The sequence below is a fragment of the Dermacentor andersoni genome, chromosome 4 (assembly GCF_023375885.2).
Source record: "Dermacentor andersoni chromosome 4, qqDerAnde1_hic_scaffold, whole genome shotgun sequence".
NCBI lineage: Eukaryota > Metazoa > Arthropoda > Arachnida > Ixodida > Ixodidae > Dermacentor > Dermacentor andersoni.
Window position 1 is genome coordinate 63,556,873 of NC_092817.1, and position 19,842 is coordinate 63,576,714.

Sequence of the window (19,842 nt, forward strand, 5' to 3'; positions counted from 1 at the left end):
TGTTAAGCGAAAAGAGCGACCGGTGACGCCGTACGGGATCCGCTTTCTCCCTACATCACTTGATGATAGAGTCCCTCATGAAATGTTCATGTTATTGTGTCTGCACAGTCTATGGAAAACACGAATGGCGATACGTCATGATCATGTTAAGATTCAGTCTTGAAGGGAAAACATTATTAAGAGCATGGCCCTCATGCGGGAAGTGTACAAGGCAAGGAACGTGGACAACGACTGGATTTCAGTATTAGATGAGCTGGCATCTATGAAGTGCTTTTAAATACCTCGCGTCAGCATCAGAGTGGCTGACGCTCTTACTTTTTTTCTCGCAGTGTTTTGTTCATATTTGTATTGTATTCATATTTGCATGGTTGCGCTCAGCTACCAAGTAATTAGTACTTGTGGGTGTTGTCTTCTATAGCGTGCAAGCTGCAACTCTCTGTACGCGTACGTTTTTCAGATTTCACTGTAAGCCTAAGAACGGGACAGTCGCCCGCATGGCTGCGTATGTGTGGTCCCTGTAGCGCAGTGGATAGCGCGTTGGACTTCTAATCCAAAGGTCCCGGGTTCGAACCCCGACAGGGATGCTGCCTCTTTCGTGCAGCGTGAATTTATTCTGTTTTGTATCTCGGTGCGCCACCACTGTACAGAGGGCTGCATTGGAATGCAATTTTATTATCTGTGCTGAGCCTCAGGGCGTGGGATCAAACCCCGGCCACGTCGGCCGCGTTTCTATGAGTGCGAAATGCAAGAACGCCCATGTACCCTGCATCGGGGTGCGCGTTAAAGACCATCAGGTAGTCAAAATTAACATAGTGTCCAACTACGGCCTATCTAAAGATCATATGTTTATGGCGCAGAAGACCACAGAACGGAATGGTAATTTTTACTTTTTATTCAATGCAAGGTAACATAATAGTTTATGTATCCAGCAAGGTAAATTAATTAATTTTATTATGGGGTTTTACGTGCCAAAACCACTTTCTGATTATGAGCCACGCCGTAGTGGAGGACTCCGGAAATTTCGACCACCTGGGGTTCTTTAACATGCACTTAAATCTAAGCACACGGGTGTTTTCGCATTTCGCCCCCATCGAAATGCGGCCGCCGTGGCCGGCCAGCAAGGTAACAGCATAACAAAGGGACGTAAAGAAGGAGGCGGGGGGGGCGGGCGCTCAGGTGCCAAGTAGTTGGTACTGGTGGATGTTGTCTTCTACAGTATGCAAGGAGAAACTCTCTGTGCGCGTACGTATTTCAGATTTCACTGTGAGCTTAAGAACGGGGCAGTCGCACGCATGACTGCGTACGTGTGGTCCCTGTAGCGCAGTGGATAGCGCGTTGGACTTCTAATCCAAAGGTCCCGGGTTCGAACCCCGGCAGGGATGCTGCCTCTTTCGTGCAGCGTGAATTTATTCTGTTTTGTAGCTCTGTGTGCCACCACTGTACAGAGGGCTGCATTAGAATTCACTTTTATTATTTGTGCTGAGCCTCAGGGCGTGGGATCAAACCCCGGCCACGTCAGCCGTGTTTCGATAAGAGCGAAAATCAAGAACGCCCATGTACCCTGCATCGGGTGCACGTTAAAGAACATCAGGTAGTCAAAATTAAGATGGAGTGTCTAACTGCGGTCTATCTAAAGGTCATATCATGTTTATAGCGCAGAAGACCACAGAACGGAATTGTAATTTTTCCTTTGTATTGAATGCAAGGTAACAGCATAACTCATTATGTATCCAGCAAGGTAACATCATAATAAAGGTACGTAATGAAGGCGGTAGGGGAGGGGGCGCAGTTGCCAAACAGTTGGTACTGGTGGGGGTTGTCTTCTATAGTATGCAAGCAGCAACTCTCTGTACGCGTACGTATCTCAGATTTCATTGTGAGCCTAAGAACGGGACAGTCGCCCGCATGGCTGCGTACGTGTGGTCCCTGTAGCGCAGTGGATAGCGCGTTGGACTTCTAATCCAAAGGTCCCGGGTTCGAACCCCGGCAGGGATGCTGCCTCTTTCGTGCAGCGTGAATTTATTCTGTTTTGTAGCTCTGTGCGCCATCACTCTACCACAACTGCCTTCAGGTGCTAGTGTTTTGAACGCTATTTTTATCCATCTTGAAGTTAAAGCATGGCCTCACCGTGTTGAGCACTTCAGAGACGCGCTTTCAAGACTGATGCTGCTGCCGGAAATGAAGGCCCTTGGGGCTTATCAGATGAATCATGTGTGGGCCGTAACTTTCTCGAACGAGGTGGGAAAAAAGATGACACTTGATGCTGAAGCATATTTTGTGAAAGAACATCGATGAGTGGTCATTGACCCGTGCAACCTGGGTGGCAGGCTCAAATTTTTCTGGCTGCTGCACGGTTTTCCTGATGAAGACACCTGAACAGCGTTGGCACCGTTAGGGAGAGTGACCAAACTGACGAGGGAGAAGTGGAAAGTACAAGGCTGCAACGACAAAGGATCCACGACAAGCTCTGTGTTCCTGAAACTCAAGCTCGGAATGACAGCGGATGACCTACCACATCAGCTTCGGTTCCCGGAAGACCTGGCTCTCGTTCTTGTCCCGGGCAGAGCACCCTTCTGTCTCCGGTGCCGCGGCACGGGACACATTAGTCAATAGTGTATCGGTCAATAGTGCATGTGCACAATTACCACAGTGAGCTTTTTGTAGATAAAGCTTGCTGCTGTTACATTGAGTATGAATTAGAAATAAGATTGCATGAGATACCCTTCTTCTGCTCGTCAGCACTTGAGAAGCCTGTATGAAGCATGTTGTGCCGCATTGAAATATGAAAATGATACAGGCGTAGTGTAAGCACGCGAATGTGGAAAGGAGCTCCGAGGAAAATACCAGCCCCGTTGTACCAATTGATGGATTGTGCATGTTTTGAATTTGAATTTGTAGTGGATCTGCCCGTGTAAGTGTCAGTACATATAGTGTTGGTACATTGCTTTCACTAAGCTGGCAAATGATAAGGGCATTAACACCAATGTAATCGTCGCCTTTGACGGTCACTCACTGCCAGACATTGGGTGACTGGGCGTAGGTTCTTTCCTGCCAAGCTTAAACAAAATTTCGCTCAGAGGATGACGCTGAATTCTGGCATTTAAAATCGTTAGGAATCGCCATGTGACAAACGAAACTGTTTACAGCAGCTAACTTGTACAAATAACAATTACAGCTTACTGGATTAGAGCAAGTGCTATTGAAATATTAGGACGAATAAACTTTCTGCGCAATCTGATCGACTGCAAATCTTAACACGTATAGGCGGACATACTCGACATACTGGATGCAAATTATAGTGATCAATGCACCAAATTACTTAAGCAACCACGGAATCACTGACGGTTCGTTTTCTTGGTAGTGTCACCACGCGAGTCATTTCATCAAAGCCACAGCGCTAGTCAAAGGACTGAGAACATGGTCGGTCTCCTCCAAGCGGTACACGCCCACTAACTCAAAGATCGGACGACGCATTACTCTGTGTATTCTTGGCTGAAAATTTAGGGAAACGTTAAGGGAACGTTAGTACGATGTCAGGGCCATTGACATGTTTCACTAAAACGACGGGCATCCTGTCAGTGGCTAATTCAACGAACCCTGACTGAAAGAAAGCAATATTCTCATAAGACACCCATCCACATTCTAGCCGTGTGTTTCTGCTGCAGCGATGCACTCACGTTAGTGGAATGTTGTTCTCAATCCCAAAACTGACACAACAGCCAGCTTTTCTAACAGTTCGCGCGGAACGCCATACGTGTATTCACATTTATGCCAAACGCCTTATCGTTTTTCCTGCGGTTGCATCCTTGAAAGCGTGAGATGGAAGCCCCCAGTATGCCCGCCATCACGAAAACTGATCTTCCCTTGCCGGCAGCTCCCTCGTGTGACTGGCCGCTAGATGATCCAGACATCTCACAATACATTGGCGGTTTGACTGCGAGACACGATATTTATGCTTTTGCTTATGTCTCTTGAATGCAGGTGCTGAAGCTTGTACCTATCGCAGTGTAAAAAGTTTAGGAATGCGCATTGCAAACGATCAAAGAAATAATTTTAAAGAAAACTCGCATACTGCAGCAACGTTTGAGGGGATTAAGTGTGTTTAAGAACAATAAATAAGAAAGGCATAGTACTAAATATTTCCGACAAAGGATTACGGCTGATGTACGCAAGTGAAAGCAATGCAGACATTTGTATGCGTAGTGCAGGGGAGAGCACCACTTTAGCCATTTTAATGGCATTAAAATGCTTTCTTATCTACATGATGATGATGATAATGATGATGATGATGATGATGATGCCGATGAACCCTTTGTATGTGGCACTCTAAGAAAAGCAGAAGGAGACACAGAAAATGCTGTCGCGATCCTGTAAAACACCGGGGGAGTGGTAATATTCACAGGTCGAAGGGGCCTCTTCTCCAAGTTAGCCCATCACCAAACTCAAGTATTTGCTTTGCTTATTCAATGGCCTCCCAGTGGGATTGCTTGCCTTGCAAGTATATTCAGGAGCCCGGCCTCCACAGGTACATATGCTAGAATGGGAGATGGTAGACGTGGGGTTATCGTCAAGCGCTAGAGAACAATATCAGGTATCGATTCTTCGGCTCGGCCACAAAGGTAACGTGGGATTGAGCCCTTCAGTGAACTAAGAAGCTAGCAGCCGGGTACTCAGCACACTGCAGCAGACTTCTCATTGGCGACCACCGTGTATTTTTGTAAGAAGAATCCTCGACTTCTGTGATCATGCAGCTGTACATAGTTAGAACGAATGTCTTGGAGCTTGCGTTCATTCATTTTGCTAGTCTCACTTTCCTCATTTGGCCCCGAACTTTAGCTCACAGGGGTTGTTGACGTGTATCCATTACGCGGTCCGGTGGCATGTTGCTGTGTTCCACGAGGGGTCTCGTACTCTAATATGATATTGTGGTAACGCGCTTCAGGACTGAGAAAGTGTACACCTCTCGGCCCCAGCGTCCTTCCAACATCTCACTCAAGAGTCGCTATTTCGCATAGCAGCCAGGTTGCCCGCCGTATCATCACACATAGCAACGCGCAACAGCGGGTACTCCCAGTTGCAGGAATCGCAAACGCCTCAACTAACAGCCGTCATCATCGCTTGCTTTCCGTGGCAAACGCTCACAAGAGTCCGCATTTTTCTACGTTTATTATTTTTAGTTTAAACTCATGCGCCCCATCTAACCGAAACAACATACCTGTTTACACCTGTAAGATAATTTCTTGATGGAGGCAGTGCTTGCGGCGCAAAAACAAAATGCAAAATCACGCCACAAGAAACCTTTATAGACGCATGATTAACCTATACTCGGATTTACGCTGTCCATTACAACAAGCAAAACGAACTAAGCACTGTCGGGAACATGAAGGCATATCAGGCTGGTTCGCGCAAAAACGTAATTTCAGTCGGCGTGTTTCCCCGTCCAGAAGCGCCGTGCCCAGAATATGTTTCCGCATTTGTTGTTGTGACGTGCTCTGGTTACCCTCGGACATAGGACGTCCCGATGCAGCCAAAACGTGGAAAGTGAACGTGGTGTTTTTTTTTCAAATACTCACGCACGGTTTCAAGTGTTAACCTTGCCTGCAAGAAAAATATTGTGTTAAAAAAACAGACCGGCACAGATCGCAACCACCAGCCCTTACATTGGTGCTTGCTAATGTACGTCCGACATTTCTGGAGTAACGAATTTTCATTGGCTTATTTTTGTATGGTTCTGTCATTCAAAGTGATAGAACAACAGACCGCAAGTGATACTACTATCACTTACGAGGCAGACTACATTGTTGTTTTAGAGTCTTTAGAAACGAACATGTATAATTAAAGTTGGTGTTTTGATTCTGCATTTTATATGCTGGCATATGCAAAAACCGAATGATGATTAGCTTTGTGCATTATTGCGAACGTAGGATAGCACTGCACAGCACAACACAAAACAAGACTGGTTACACCGACCTGGGGCCTTATAACGTAAAACTATTTCAATGTGTTTTTATTCCAGTCTCCTGACGTCAAATTTGCGTCACCGCTATTGCAAGCCTCGGGCGGTCACCCGCAGCGTTGTCTGAACAGACCAATCAAACGCTATCGTCGTTCATGGGAGGTCCCTTTTGTTTGCTTGAAAAACGAATAACATTGCCTACGCTGAGCGGCTTGTCTTATGTAACTGGCTGACAAGAGGTGAGGAGCACTCGCAAGTGTAGAGGGATTCGACGGGGCCGAGTCACTGCACTGAAAATCGATAACCGGACGAAGAGGGTGGTGCTGGCGTCTGCGATTGGTCCGCTTTGCCTTACTTAGCTTGCGGTGGCTGGCCGAAAATCGCGGCAGCATGCAACGGAAGCTTAAGAATGACACTACAATGGATCCTCCACAAAGAAGCGTTGGCAGAACGAGGTCGTAAACGTGCCGAAAGTGCTCAAAAACGTTACACGGTCACGCAGAAAGCTTTATTATAGGCAAATAAACCCATGCTTACCGGCAGGTACGAGCAGCCAGTGCCTGAGTGATTGGCGGCAGCCATCTTTCATTCCTTTCGGAACGGAGCAGCCAGCGGCTATTCAAAAGAATATTCAGTTTTGTTCAGCATATTAATGCATCTTTAAAGCGTACACGTCACTTTGACGCAGTGAGTTTTCGCGGTTTTGGGACGTCGCGTGACAGACAGGTGAAGTGGGGGTGGTCCAAAAAAGTTTTCGACCAATCGCGTAGGGCTGATTGCAGAATTGGAATAGAAAAGTTTGGAATAGTTTATAGTTTAAGTTTGGAATAGTTTATAGCGCCCCTGGGGCGCTATAACCAGATAAAGAGGGTGTTGCCTACGTTTTCGATCTGTCCGCTTTCCCATTACTTAGCTTGCGGTGGCTGGTCGAAAATCGGGGCGGCAGGCAACGGAAGGTTATGAATCCTCAATCCTCAACAAAGAAGAGTTGGCAGAGCGAGGTCGTAAACACGCCGCAAGTGCTTGAAAACGTTATGTTGCCACGCAAGAAGTTTTATTGTGCGCAAATAAACCCAAGCTCCCCGGCAGGTTTGAGCAGCCAGTGCCTGAGCGATCGGCGGCAGCCATCTTCTATTCCTTTCAGAAAGGGGCAGCCTGAGGCTATTCATAAGAAAATTCAGCTTTGTTCGGCATATTAATGCATCTTTAACGCGTTCACGTCACTTTGACGCGGTGAGTTTTCGCGGTTTTGTGTCGTCGCGGAACAGGCAGGTGAAGTGGGTGCAGCCTGAAAATTTTTGACCAATTGCCAAGGGCTAATGGTGAAAAGGCGTCGAATGAGAAATAACTATTTTTCTTTTGTTCGGTCCAATCATGAATAATCAGTGTGTACACGTCATATCAGATGGGGAGCTATCACGGTTTTCGTGACGTCGCGTGACAGAAAGGTGAAGTGGGGGTGGTCCAAAAAAGTTTTTTACCAATCGCGGAGGGCAGATTGCAGAATTTAAATAGAAAAGTTTGGAATAGCTTTACGTTATAGGCGCCACCGATTTCTACTTTGCTACAGTGCAAGCACGCAATGTAAACATTCGAAACAGAGGTTCACGAACTTTTTAATCTTGGTCACGTGGTCCAGTCTCCTTTAGCTTTGCAACAAAATACGATTCAAACTGAGAAATTGAGCTGGATAAGTCTGGGATAGGAAAAACTCCCATGCAATCAGGTGCTCACACAGCCTTGCAGAGGCACATACACGCATATGCACGCATAATACAACACACAAGTAGACCCGTACAGCTGAAGCAGCAATCACAACCTCTTGTTTCTGGAGAAAGATTGAAACTTCAAGGGAAAGATGGAGTGAGCACATCCTTAGCGTGAGAAAAGTTTCTAATATACGCAAGGTTTTGGCGGATTACGTGTCAAGGAAGTCGAATGAGTAGCATCGACTTAGTCGAAGCAAGCAACTTCTCCTTCTTTGTTTTTTTGCTGAAGCATGCCCAGCTACTCGTGCTCCGAGTGATCTATTTTTTCAGGGGCACATTGGAGCTTCCAGCGCAGTTACACCGGTAAACAGCTAGTAGTGGCAAGCTGTTTACACTGCTTACAGCGTTACAAAAGCTTGAACTGAGAGGAACGCACACACACCAACACAATCATGTACCTAGAATTGAGCTACCTTGGTGACGCCCAATGTACTTGTCGCGTGGCTGTCATAATGTTGTGTGGCACACGCGCAGTAAAAAAAAAAACATCCCTGGTACGGCGCTATGTGGCAATCACGTGGGTCATTCAGCTATCCTTCCTTTTTCTCAAGAGAATTTCATGCTTTGGTATAATGAAATATGATAAGCAGAACATCATCACGTGACTCTCACGCTTGCACTCCTAGACTTACTCATGCAAATTTACGCAGAAACCGAAATTGACGAGAGCACTTCAATGTTCACAACAGCAAGCTTGGACTGCAGTCCTCAATATCAAGTTATATTCATAGGCAGAGAAGAAAATCGGCTTTAACGCTGAATCCGAAGTCCGAACACTTTTGCTCAGGACTGTACATAATCCATAATTGGGCCTGCAACTATAGTCTCAGACACGTAACACGTAACAAATAATTGTCATTGCATTCGAGAGTTTGGAAGTTAACTTAATTTGTCTTGTTTCCCATCACGGCTTTTCGCGCGAAGGCTCCAATAAAAGCCCACTTATTTTATTACGATTCAAGACTCGAGTGCAGCGAAGTAGCTTTCGAAGAATACGGGAAACTATTGTTGTAGCTCCTTGAATATCGCTGCGTGGTGATCCTTGGCCATGATATAACCAAACTCTCCAACCTTGCTATGCTGTGCAAGCAAATAATTAAATGGCGCCTGCAAGGTGCGAGTATTCCTTTACTGCAGGTGTTTTTCCTTTGCCCACTGCTGACCTTGCTTGGTGCCAATCGACGCTCTGCAGATAATTATAAAGCGGGCTACAAAACGTACAAATACAAGCACTTCAGGTTTGTCTCGACCTTATCCGACGTGCGTCTATACAGTCACAATGATCGCCATTGCCCAAGAATATCCGGCGTCTACACAATTAGACATTAAGCGTTATTATTTACTTATCCCGCGTCCAACTTCTCCATTTAGCTTCTCGGCCAACGTGAAGACTATGCGCTGAATTTTCACTACTCGAACTGCATGCACTCCGTGCATCACTTAATCAGACTTCACGCCTGCTACTCGACCATCCACTGCCTTGTGGTGCCTCTTGCAACCCATGTAAATTTTTGTTTACATTTTTAGGGTACTTCACGCACTTTCAGGCGGCTATTTCAGTTTAGTGCAACCATTTTTCCGGCTACCCGAATCACTCGGTAGTCCGTGGTCGAATGCGTAGGTCAACGGGGTGCTGTGCAGAGAACAGGGTTCGAAATCAACCGTCGGGCCAACTTGGGTCACTGTGCAGGCACGTACCCAAGGGCGAGGAGGGTCTTAAGCGGGGGGGGGGGGGGGGGGGGGGGGGGGCCGCTCAACCGCGCTCTACAACCGCGCTCTACGCGGTTGTACGGGACTAGTGACCACGTTATCGTTACGCAACTTCCCAAATAGCAACATGGGTTGGTTTTGGCACATAAATTGGTAGAGTAGTAAACGAGGGATCCAAAAGAACTGTGATCGTTCCGCAAGCATATATATTTCTCTATAATTCTTCCAGGGCTAATTCAAAAACGCTACTAGAAATCTTTAGTTTTTTTTTTACTTTCGCTTGTTTACTTGTTCTTGGCAGCGTTCTTCATGCGCTTCTGTCATGCGCGAGTCTATTTGATGCAGTTCCTTATTTGCCAAGAAAGGAGAGGTGTATCTCATAAGTGCACCTGTGAAGTACACCTTATTTCAATTCTCTTTTGCGGGTTTACGCGCCTGTATGGCGAATGGTGGGCATTATTCACATTGTAATAGTAAAGCTACCTCCCCCCCTCATACACGTAGAAAGAGTTACCTTGGGTTGCCCCCCCCCCCCCCCCCGAAAAAAAATCCTGGGTACGTACCTGTCACTGTGTATGTGCCAGTAGGTATGTGCCAGCCTTCAAAGAAGGTTTTTGACTCCAACTTGGGTAACTACATATGTGCTATACTGGGTATGTGCCACTGGATGTGCGGTAAGCGAGGGAAAAATTCTCAACGTTCGCAGGTACCGACGCTCCATGTTTTCTTCTGGGAGGCCCCACGCAGACTTCTCGGCAGCACCACTGGATGGCACAGCGTGTCGAGAAAGATACTTGAGAGAGAGCCCGGTTGCCGCATGACGCATTTCTAACTGTTCGCAGAGATCGGCGCATCATGCATTTCGGGGGCCACGCGCAGGCTTCTCGGCGGCGGCACTAGATGGCGCCGAGTGTGCTTAGCGAAGCGCGAAGGATGAGACACGCCACGTGTATAACTCGTGTCGACGGTGGCAATACGTTGTGTCGCTGTATTGGTTCAATGCTTAGCGCACTACCACCGACAGTCATGGTGAAGTGGGTTCTGTCGATCTTCTTTTTTTTTGTATTCCTGGGATTCGAACGGGATGTTCTGAAACAAGGCATGCGTCAGAGGTATGGAGCCCTCATCAAGCTTATTTGAAGAAACAACTAGAGAAAATACAGAGGTACGCGGTGCGCTTTATATGCTCCCGATATCGAAGGACTGATTCAGTCACAGAAATGCTCCGTGTTTCTAAACTGGACCTGCTAGAAACACGTAGAGAAAAACATCGATTGAACTTATTATTTCAAATACTTCAAGGCCAAATAAATATTAGGCAGGAAACATACATACTAGCACCTGGCAAACGGAGCTCCAGAACCAACCATAACCGATCTATCGAAGCTTATATCACTCCCACTAATACATTCAGGCACTCCTTCTTCCCCGACGGGATTGAAACGTGGAACAAGTTACCGATGTGTGTAGTGGAACATACAGATCTGTCCCAATTCAAAAAATCTCTGGATGACTATCTGTGCGAATGCGCCGCTTGATTTCGATGTATTCTGTGTTTGTAATTATTGCAATGTTCTTTTCTTTTATATATTTTTCCATAACCCTCTCTGTAAGGACCCTCGCAAGGGGGTTGACAGTATTGTTAAATAAATAAAAAAATAAATGATTCAGTGTATATATATATATATATGTGCAAATGACTCGGTTACTGCAAACAGCTTGCCCGGTGCGGCGGCCATCCCATCAATATCGTCGTCGGGTCAGATTTAGGTTTTTCCGTGTCACAATACCAAGGAAATTTGAACTTGCTGCTTTCAGAGTTGCTTTAACTACATACATCACCGGCTACATACCCAGTGGGCCATTTTCAGTGATTGGAAGGCAGGCCTCTCAACTCATCCCTCAGGTCCACTTCATGGCCTTCATGAAGAGCTGGTATCTGAAATAAGTAAATATCATCAGCTCGCTGTTGAAAACGGGCACATAATGAAATTTGAGTGGCTGCAGGTTCATTGCTGCCTCATCGCAATGATAAAGGGGACGAAGCAACGCGTTCCACCCACGAACAAGTCGAGCGTGTGCCTTTGTCATCGCAAGGCCTGGTGAAGCGAGGAAACTTTGCCTACGTTCTCGTTGCAGTGTTTCAGAACTTAGGAATGGACCAGAATGTGCAAACTAAGGACTTCATTTCCCTGACCCTTGATTGTGTCTTCAACTACCACCTGATGTATCTCGACATGATGCAACTTTACTATATTGCTTGCGGTTGAGCGTCGCTTTCATGAACGCCTACAATGTCTGTATTGGCATGATTGACAGTGACTGGGGCCGCGCTTGTGATTGCGTAAATCTATATAAAATGATCCCACATACTGCTCGTCCTTTAAGAATGACACACAGATGTTACTCGCCACCCTAAGTCGAGTGGACGATGGAGCGTCCAGAGAGGAAACAATAACGCTATAGCGTTAAGGGCATCGTGTCGCAGAAAATCCGCTGTCAGCGTCCGCGGCCGGCGTGCCTGGGAGCGACATTTTCCGTGTATATCTACGTACTATATATGCCACGACTTGCTATATGACATTCGGTATATGCGGGTTATATTGCCACGCCATTTTATTACTAAAGTTGATCATGCCTAGTCTTACGTTATGGACAATGTTATTCTTCTTAATTTTGAGAATGACAGCCCATGAACAAATGTCATGAAACAATATACCGACAGCACATGCCTTTCATGTGAAATCTGCTAAGACTGGAATAATAAAAATGCGAAATAATAACAGAAACTTGGAAATGATGTTCTTTTTTTTTGGCACTGGTGGCCATTATTTTGGGGAACGGCCGACGCATAAGGCGACGTTTCTACCACAAAGCTCGTCTTCGTGCATAGCGTTCGCCGCCAGCGTTTCCCGGTAAATATTAAAGTTGCATAAGCTGCAGTTGCCGGGAAGCATGAGAAGGAGACAGCGATCTTTGAATGCTATCACGTTCCACTCTTAAAAGCGAAGCTTAAGCAACCTCCAAGTTTTGGAACCGTCCTCAACGCGGGCCTGACGAGAACTGCTGCACTTTTTGGAAACGACTAAGCTCTGTGACCGCCTCTGATTGCGAGGTGAATGCTGTTCTGCTTGTGCACGGATCACTTGTCCTTCTTTTCCTTCTCTCCTTCTTTTATTTTCTTTTTCTGTCCGCTGCTTCCTACCCCAGTGCAGGGTAGCAAACCAGGCGTGACTTGGTAAACCTTCTTGCCATTATTTTATTTCTGTCTCTCTATATACAAATAATTGTTCATTATATAACTTAGTATAATTTCATCAATTACAGTGACGCATGATACATACATGCAATATTTGACGTCCTATATTTATAAAGAAAGAGAAAAATCTAAAGAAATATATTTTTGCAACGGAAATAGCGAGTTGAACACAAAATATAGCCGACTTGGTTACCATTGGTTCTCGCCGAGCAGGAGAATTGCTTGGTGGTTGGAAGCGTCGTTTTGCCTGAGTATAATAATTTAATCGAAGACGTTTTGACCATTTCAGGCTTCAGAAACAATGTATTCCACACATAGAGCCGAAAGGGAAGGCTTTGTGTGTTTGTTTCAATATGTGACCGCTTGACATGATGTGAAGCGAGGCTTTGCCCGATTTGGGAAGATTTCGCTCTGTGGCCGACCCAATTAGTGGCGTCCCCAGCTTCTCAAGTTGCACTCATTTGATGGCCCGAAATCCGGCTTGTATTACAGATTGTCAAGGTGACGTGAGCGTAGCTCCATGGCTTTTGAAAGTGGCGCAACGTAATTAACTTTGCTCCACCCGTCTGTTTACGCTATGGTTGAATACCTGACTGACTGAGTCCCCGTGCATGACAATTAAAGCGCGCGCTTCGAGGATTAGGGATTTAAGAAAATCTCTCTTGCTATAGCCGTGCCTAACGCACTCATGAATCAGCCATTGCATCACAAGCATATGACGCACAGTTTTCGTGCAAGAGGTTAAATGGCACAATGATCTCGTTCCGAAAGTAACAGAGCTACTAAACTCGTCATCAACCAGCGTTTGATGACGGCGACGATAATTAATGTGACTATATTTTGTCTAAAAAAATTTGCAGCTCCCACGCACTGTGGGAATCGATGTAAACGAAACTTTTTGTGCTGTTTTCTTTTATTGACGATAGTTAGCGGTGACGTTGACGTCGAATGTTTAATTTGTTCAACGTTTAGTCTAACACGACAGTGGGGAGTTGATGGTAAACATTACCTTGCACGCATGACTGCTGTATGTCTGCGTCTGTCTGGAGAACTCTAGAGAACATGTGCCATTTTTATTGTAAGCAGACGAAGTTCTCAGGCAACATTAGTTCTTGCAAAACGTATTGGAGGCTCTGGGTGTCTTCGTCGGCAGACGGGGCAGCTTTTGTCAGCAAAATCGTTGCCGACGATGCCACAGTGAGCCTTAAGCGAATGTAAGATGATGTCGTGTTCTGTTTTCAAAGTATTATGGTGTATTTTTATAATTACGGATACCATCTGCTTGTATGTTTTGTAACTTAAGCCAGATTGGAGGTGTGAGCTATCTTGTGAATAAGTTAACCAGTCAAAAGAGGGCAACAGGCTGAGTCAAGGAGGACGAGATGGATAATAATATGTTGTATCTGAACTTGAAACAAGTTCACCCTTAGGTGATGTCAATCATGAAAACTACTGCGAAATTCACGAAAGAAGTATAGGATTGTTTGAAGATTTACGAGAAGCAACAATGGATGAGTATGCGAAAATTCAGAGACATATAACTGGGACGCTCAGGAGCATGCATTAGATGCACAACGAAAAGGTCGGTAATGAAGGTATATCACCGTAAACAGCGTAGGTAGTGGTTTACTGGCATAAAGGCACAAAATAAACCTACCTGAAACTGTGACGCCTTGTAGAAATAGGGCACAACCAGAATAAATAAAATAATTCTGAACTATTTCATTCCTAACCAAAGTAGCTGACCGCAGAAGCTGCGGCAGCTGAGTGGCCACAGAAACGCTAACAGCAGCCATAAATATGTTTGCAAGTATATGTCACTGAAATGTGCATAACTTATTGAAAACGAATAAAATTGGAGAGCATGGACAAGGAGGCAACAAAGTATTTATTTAGGCCCACAAGTGTTGATGATTTTTTTATTGAACAAGGCTTAAGAACTCTGGAACTCTCCGGCGAATTCTTTGCCTCTTCTCTGCAATTGTTTTTATATGTTCAAAGCAAATAAATAAAAAATTCATACGCCTGCGCGGCCCACGCCACACAGTCGCAGCATCAGCTTGAGGAGCTGCTCGATATAGCTTCAATTTCAGCACCACACTCTACAAGGCCTCGACAGTGAAGTTTGTTCGCGTTGTTTTAACGAGAACTATCTGAAATGTCCGCCCTGCGTCGACAGCGAGCTGCGGCTTGTGCTCCTCTCTGCACAGCGGTCTGCTGAACTCTACGTTGCCTGGCTGCAGCCGCATGCCTAGCTCTACAATTCGCTTCTTCAGCAGCGGTTCGTATACCTTGAGAAGAGGTGCCATACGGTTTACCGAAGAATAAACACAGAGACTTTCTTGGAGCACGTCACATCCCTTGACCCGTGGCACGGTACGTTGTTGTTGTTGATGATGTTGATAATGATGGTTTATTGGTGGTCCCTTCGAAACGGGGCGTTGACACATAGTCACCGAGCCTGTTCGAGTTAACCAGGTCCAGCTACTGGGTACGCATGTGGGATGAGTTAAAGAGTCATGAAATATTTATACCATCAATTTGATGTGGCCGAGCCTTAATGTATGAGCGAGGGAAGCATATATATTGGCGTTTAGAAGCGTGAATTGCTGGGCTAGTTGGTTTCAGTCATAAGCGAAAAGTAACCAGCGCAAACAAGGACACTGGACGAGAAGCAGGCACACTCACACAGTCGCCGGCGACTGTGTGTGTGTGTGGGCCTCCTTCTGGCCCAGCGTCTTGGTTTTCGCTGTTTACTTTTCGCAAATAGTGGCGTAAGGTGCCTGAAGCAACACCAGCTAATGGCCCTGGCAAGTAGAGCTGCCGGTGACAGCATCTGTCTACGCGCGGCGTGCTTTGCCGTGTTCTTACATAGCGGTTACAGGTGGTGCTATACCGTTCCGTTGCAGTGACATTGCGAGTGGCCTGTGTAACAATTAGGAAACCTCCATCCCTTCACATCGAGAAGTAATCACAGCAAAACCACGAAGATAACGACAAAATTCTAATTAGAGCAGGGCAGCTAACGTCTACAACACCATTTATCTCGCCAGAACGGCACAAATCTGTTAGAAACACCTACTCATTTGGACTGAAGCAAGCAGCCTAGACAAGTGCCGGTATGTCAAGGGATGACGTAATTTTCTTTGTATCCGTGAAACGGAAGCCTGCGAAATACCCGCACGAGAAGTGCTTGTGTGGTAAAACAACAGACAAGCAGAAAAAAAGTTATGCAGATCCAATGCCCACGTAGGAATCAATGTGCAGCGAAGCTTATTTAGCGGGGCCTCTTTTAAATTTTCTGTAACTAACGGCTGTGCATATGATTATGTGTACTTTAATATAATGAAGCAAGCAACTTCATGCCATGTTTGTGTTTATCCACCCCAAAGATCTCAACTTTGTTGTCATGCGATTGTCTTTTTATGCACCACACCACTCAAATATGCCGAAATGAAACATCAAGTCAAGTGCATGTACTGTGTGAGATGCCTAAGCGTCAATGTCACAAGGACGAAGGCGATCTATAATCCTCTCATAGGGAAGATTGGCAATGATAAGTTTATTCACAAAGAACTGTCGCCAACAAGAATTCTAAAGTTAACTGATGGCATTCGCCCATGCCTATTCTAGAGGACTGTTAAATCAGTAAAATTGGTAAATCAAAGAATTTGGTGATTATGATGAGCTATTTCATTAGGCTGTTGGTGTGCTTCAGATATATTTATGAGCCCATGCCATTTGTTGCGGTTATATGTAGATTGTTCTTTCGTTTTACCATGGAGAAGAAAGCTGCGCTTACTCGCACTACCTTGTTCGTATATATATATATATATATAATTTGAAAATACACCCGCTGAGACACGCACCAACGCAACAGCAGCCACTCCAAACCAGGCAGAGTTAACAAAAAAAATTATAGAGTTTTACGTGCCAAAACCACTTTCAGATTATGAGGCACACCCTAGCGGGGGACTCCGGAAACTTCGACCACCTGAGGTCTTTTTAACGTGCACCAAAATCTAAGTACACGGGTGTTTTCGCATTTCGCCCCCATCGAAATGCGGTCGCCGTGGCCGGGACTATATCCAGCGACCTCGTGCTCAGCAGCCTGACACCATAGCCACTGAGCAACCAGGGAGAGTAGGCAAAATATTATTCGCTTTATTAATCAAATTAGATACTGGTAAAATTTCAGTCATTTATTATGGGCGGCAGTTCCTGGGTAGCGACCACTTCAGCTGCGCTCCACGGGAGCCCGGTCACGTCGATCTGCACTATTGATTTCTATATGTATGCTTCACATTGGGTCTTGCATGCCGACCTTGCTATGAAATGTGCGTAACACAACAACATCAGGACGCGGTAAAAGGAGAATGAATCCCTATTAGACCACCCTACCATCCGCCTACAAATTCAGGACCTGTACCTGTACATTTCTAACAGAACACATCCTCTGCATCTGCTGATATACTCATCGTAGTAAGTACACAATGACCTAAAATGTTGCAGCGATCAGACCCGAAGAAAGCTGGAACCTTTTCTTGGTAATCCTTATTCTCAGGAAAGGTGTCTTTAACACACATAGTAACACAAGGAAGTACAACGCAGGCGGTACTGGCTCTGCTAGTGGCTGAAGTGAATACGACTGCCTTTGACACGCAGTCGCACAGTTGCTGTTTCAGATGATAGCTTTCTCGTAGTTATTGTATCTAACAAAAAGCGCCACAAATGCGGAGCATCCGGTAGCATGAGCGTACCACGTTTACTTCGACCTATGTCCGAACTTTCCTATTCTCAGTAGTTTTTTTATGAGCGCGTCTTTGACAGATGGCTCCAAGAAATGGCGATGGTCAGAAAGAAGATACGGTGCATGCCACTGAGCACCCCTCGACGTTACTCGAAGTTACCCAGGTTCCGTTTGGATCGATCATCTTTCTTCATTTGGTCACGGTTTGGGACGGCATGGAAGACTACTGCGATTCTCCTCTCCCCCCAACAGAGCCTTCTCGCGCAGCCTCAACAGGGGCAGAAAATGAATGCTGCTATTAGCGAGCGCTCCTCTACTGTACGTGCGTCTCAAGAGCTGTAACAGTTGGTATTCGGAAAAGACTGCAGCTCACAATGAGCTTGTACGATACCACATGCCCTTCTCAGCGGCAGTGAGAGTCCGACCACCACCGATCGTCCCGAAAGTGGGCGAAAGACCCGAAGAAAGCTATTCACTTTACAAATGTGCAGCAGGCCTCTAGTGGCTTTCGGGAAGGTAGACCGAGTCCATGGTCCAGATAATACTGTTGATACCCCTTGGGATCGACCGTAATGAAAAATATATAGTATAAATAAATATTTTATTTTGTGAACGTTCTGTCTGAAGATTTAAATCTTTAGAATTGAAGTATCGGAAAGAAAATATCTCAGGATATTATATGAGATGAATGGAGAACCAAAATATGGAAATATAAGAGGTTTATCTAGTATAAATACAAGCAGGATATGCTGTGACTAATATACAGCTAGTCTCAACATAATAGACAATGCCACTTTGCAAACGTCGCGGAGTCTCTTGCTGTTTTCACTATCCAAATTTTTTTTAGATTTACGAATGATTTATTAAATGCCACGGTACGTCTTCAATGTTTTGCAAGACAACTTTGCAATATGGTTCGTTTAGTGGCCGGAAGGGCCGCTCTGTAATGAACTCCGACTAAACAAAATAAGTACGTACAGAACACTGGAAGGAACTACTCTAGAATCTCAGGCGATGCGCCTCGTGGCAAATATCTTTGCGCCGCATTTAGACTAATGCACACACCCAACAACAACAACAAAAAAATGTGGCCCCATCTGCCACTGCCGACAAAAATCGCGCGGAAGTTTCAGTGCGGGCGTTTCGAGTGGAGCGTGAATATCAGCGGCAATGAGGCTCTCTGAAATATTCGAAAAACAGACCGGTATATTGTAAAATAAATGATGCGGGCTGCGGTTCATCTCATGAATGACTTCAAGCTGCCTCAAGTAAGGCCAATATCACGTTCCTTATATTTGCTTGTACACAGGGTGCATTTCGAAGCAGTCGTTATTAAACCTCGCTGGAGCGGCCTGTACTGAGGTTCACATGCTCAACTTGTTCACTACCTACGCGATTTTCTTCACTTTTATGTTGGTTTCAGTTTGTCTGCAGTGTACTGTCTCCGTTCCCATGCTGTTTTGACTAGCGAAGATGTGTGGGTTGCAATAACCCTGGGCGCGAAGCAATATCCTGCAGTAGGGCGACACTCGAAAGTTGCGACTCTAGACCGGCAGTGCGATTACATTGCCGGTGCCCTTCTTGTCGTATTTTTTTTTCTTTCGCATTCATAGAGCTGTGTTTACAACAGTGAACCAATGAAAGCGATAAAATATGTTCTGTGAAAATGCAGGTACATCCTATGGTTACCGTTTTAGAAATAGAACCTTATTGCAGAAAAAGAGAGGTGAGTCAGTCGGCAGCCATTCTTTATGACAACTTGTCCGCTATGTTGCAATGCAAAGCGAATATCTTGGATATCTTATACAACAGCAAAATATATTTGTACTATACATGCAAATAGTGCATTGAAATGCGGCCTCAAAAGCTCACGGATGATTTTTATGTGTTATTGTAACAGAGACAGTAAACACATTAAACAATAGCGGATATTATAGTTAAGAGGAAGCTTTAGCTTGGGCCCAACTCCGACGCGGCCTATTCAAATACATGTAAAAACGCAAAAACGTTTTTCTGAGATAACCCCTGGACCGATTTTAATGAAATTTGTTGCATTTGAGAGAGAAAGTTAAATTCTAGTGACTGTCGGAAGCGGAATTTTGATTTAGGGCTTGAATTTTGTTAAAAGGATTTTCAAAAATTCAGACGTTGGAAAAAAATAGAAGCACGAAGTTTACAAGCTAATAGCTCTGCATCAAGAACAGATATTGCGATTCTGTAAACGGCATACATTAGACCATTCAAAGCTGACAAATTTGATATGTCAGTTTACATCTTCTGAATTTGTTACGTTGTTAACGAAGGTTCTGCAAAAGTTGTAATTACACATTACTCCATTTTTTGAGGTTCATGTGTAACATGTCTCTTTTGTCCGCTTTAGATGTGCTATCAGGTACAA

The 19,842-nt window shown here is 45.2% G+C and overlaps 3 non-coding genes across 3 annotated transcripts; all 3 read left to right on the forward strand.

Moving 5' to 3' along the window:
• Window positions 1-511: 511 nt before the first annotated feature.
• TRNAR-UCU (transfer RNA arginine (anticodon UCU)) lies at window positions 512-584 on the forward strand. Its single transcript has one exon. It is a non-coding gene; the product is annotated as a tRNA-Arg (tRNA).
• Window positions 585-1,309: 725 nt separating this feature from the next.
• Window positions 1,310-1,382, forward strand: TRNAR-UCU (transfer RNA arginine (anticodon UCU)). Its single transcript has one exon. It is a non-coding gene; the product is annotated as a tRNA-Arg (tRNA).
• Window positions 1,383-1,922: 540 nt separating this feature from the next.
• TRNAR-UCU (transfer RNA arginine (anticodon UCU)) lies at window positions 1,923-1,995 on the forward strand. Its single transcript has one exon. It is a non-coding gene; the product is annotated as a tRNA-Arg (tRNA).
• The last annotated feature ends 17,847 nt before the right edge of the window (window positions 1,996-19,842 follow it).